Genomic DNA, 3423 nt, shown 5'->3' with positions numbered 1-3423 from the left:
GCAGATGGTGTTCCTTTTGATCTGTGCTTCATGTCAATATGTGGAAGTATATGGTTTTCAATCTCGTCTTTTTGTTGGATTCACGGTAACACGATCAAGATGTTCTCAACCAAATTCCTGTCTTATTAGCTTGGGGTTGGTGCAGAAAAGTGGGTCGTTAAACCCTATTTCTTTTCACAACCAACTGTTGGGAGCTAAGGATCAGTGGTGATAACGATGAAGTAACTGTTAATAAATGCCCTTTGTATAGAAATTCTAAACCCAGAATAGAACATGGCAAAATGGGTTTTTTTAATGCCAGGGCTATAATTGTGACATTGAGTGAATTATGGATACATTTGGATGATATGTATAAGGTCTGGCTTCAAGAAAATACTTGTATATGGTCATTTTAGGAGGGTTTAAACTGATAACCAGGGAATACGATTCCATGTAGAACTAATTAAAGAAACCGACCATGATCGTACATCGGCAGAATATATCGATTTGTCGCCATGTTCACCTTTACACAGTCGACCAAAGACAAATCTGATGATCTAGCAACATTTTCAACTTTATATAATCAATTTTTTACATACAGGTCGTTTTTGATGTTTTCTGTCGAATAAGACCGGGACACATGCGATCTGGCCTCAATTTCATGGCCGCCTTTGAAATATTAGACTTTTTGGACCATTTTTGTCTTGTAAAACAATAATTGAACCACTGGATATCTTAGACGAACGAAAGTCCCACCGATCTTTGATTTAGGATTGGCAGAGGCAATCAGTCGTCCAAGACATACAGACAAGTGTCATAAGATTGACCGTACCAGGTCAATTGGTGAGATTTATCTGTAAAAATAAACATGGTGGGATCAATACATTTTATAAAATAATATCACTTTACAGAATTAAAGAGAGGGTAAACCATGGGTCTATTTCACAATTTAAACCACTTCTATTTGTCGTAATATGCATTTACAAATTGTACTTCAGTGACGTTTCAGCATGTACTTTAAAATACAGAAAAAAAAATGGTGATTAACGTCCTACATTTCGGCACCGTCTGGGCTAAAGAAGACGGGTGTACGCCATATACAGTGTGCTATGATATTTTGCCCGAACAGTGGCGCTGCCACGCTACGGCCTACTCTTGTATTGAATTCCAACTGTCAATTTAATGTTCTTATACGTGTACACGAGAAATCGGCTTTTCGTGTCATCCGAACAACTAGACGCCGTCTTTGCCAGGCCCCCCGTTCTGCACGGCCGACAAGGGGAAACCACGCTGGAAAGCCACGGTGAACTTTCTCCACCATCAACGTGATCAAACTCGCAGCTTCCCCTTAAAAACGAAAAGAAAATATTGAAAATCCTTGCTAGTATGCTAGTATAGAAGTTGGAAATCTGCAATCTATCTAAATTGGATCTTGTGGTGCCAAAATAATATAGATAGAGATTAGAAAACAAGGAAATCGCATATATTAAAGCGGAAATTGCAAATTTTTAAGTTATATTTTTAAAATTTATTAAAATAAAGCCTGAAAATAGATGGTATCCATAAACAGTCCTACCTTGGTTAAGAATAATCCTATTAATCCTATAATTCACTATTGCCAGCTGAGAAATTGGCAAAAATATCATTTTCCTCTTCATTTTCAAACGTTTGAAAAAGCTACTCCATGGTGGAGAATAGAAAACAAGGGAGGTAATTGGGATGTAATTGTGTTATTATTTCCTGTGTAAATGAGTTGTAAGTGTGAGAATGACACCTATGATCGTATAATTGTGAGTTGACAACCTATTGAGCAAAAGACATAGAAATAATAACGTTTTGACTTTCTTAGAAAATTTGCAATTTCCGCTTTAACGAATATCGATTTTCAAAATAAACACCGCATTTTAGCAAATATTAAAAACTGTGAAATAAATTGTATTTTAATTCAAGTAAGTAATTCAAGTAGTTTTTCGTATAACAAAATGATCCTGTAAAGATATCTTAGTTATTTATTCAAATGGGAACACATCAATAACAACACATTTGTACACTTATGGATGTTTAATCTGTAATCAACGGTACAAAGTCAGAGGGGTCAAAACCAAAAGTACGACACAGATGTCAGTAGCGCGTGTGTCCTCCACGGGCTCCTACGCACGCTGTGCAGCGACGTCGCATGGAATTTACCAATGTTTGAAAGAAGGCCTGGGGCAAATTGTTCCATTCTTGGACAAGAGCAGCTTCTAAAGCAGCAATGGCGTGCATCTGTAGTCTCCGATACAGACGGCGTCCAATCTCATCCCAGACATGTTCTATCGGTGCCGTGTCCGGAGACGCAGCATCTCTGCAAGACGTTCCCCAAGACGTCTCCACACACGTTGACGGCCATCGGCGTGATGAAGGTGAAAGCGACTCTCATCACTGAAGAGCACACTTTGCCAGTCTACTCTTCTCCATGTCTGGTGTCCTTGAGCCCATATCAAACGCCGCTGACGATGATGATCCCTGAGGATAGCTCCAACATAAGGTCGTCGTGCACGGAGTCCTACTTCTCTTAGACGACGTCTTACGGTGTTGGCACTTACTGGTCCTTGTCTTCCGATTAGTCACTGGGCGGAATCTGTCACGCAGATGAGTGACCCGGATGTAGCGGTCTTGAGCCTGGGTTGTAACGCGTTATGGACCAGGACGTTGACGGTCACGTGTTGATCCAGTAACTCGAACACGTTCCACCAACCTTACAATAGTGGACTGATGACAATTGAAGTGTCTGGCAATAGCACGTGTAGACATGCCAGCCCTGGACATTCCCATGGCTTCATTCCGTTGATTTTCAGTAAGTCTCGGCATCTCTAGTTCGATTCCTTCACACGTCCAACAACAAATTACGACAGATTGACGTTTCACAGTTCATGTACTGCACATTAAGTTGAAAACACGCTTTTAAAGGTCTCACACAATGCTGCACGTGAATATTGGGTTTTTCATATGCATCTCGTGCAATTTTTTTTTTTGCACACGGGCCGATATTTTTTGCGTTTGGGAGCATTGTGTGAAACAATAGTTCATAGTATTGCATAATATTATACATACAAAACCACCTAATAATAAAATATTTGGGAAAAAAAAGTGATGCGTTTTCCATGGCGCTCAGTATACATATACAACTAACATTAATTTTACAATCTGGTTTGGGTCACAAATATTCAATTACTGGGCTGTCTACTCAGTACTTACCCCCAAAATAAAGCGACAAAAGCACATCATTTCCCAAACATATGTATATCAAGATTGTCAATATTAGTAAGCTACATTGAAGAAAATGGTTTTAGATTTACTCAATTTGTAGAGATTATGAAATCATTCAAATTTTAGATATTATGACGTATTCTGTTGAGTATTCTGGTATTCATATCTACAATATGCCTTGATAAAGTACTATGG

The sequence above is a fragment of the Patella vulgata genome, chromosome 6 (assembly GCF_932274485.2).
Source record: "Patella vulgata chromosome 6, xgPatVulg1.2, whole genome shotgun sequence".
Taxonomy (NCBI): Eukaryota; Metazoa; Mollusca; class Gastropoda; family Patellidae; genus Patella; species Patella vulgata.
This window is presented reverse-complemented; position numbering follows the sequence as displayed.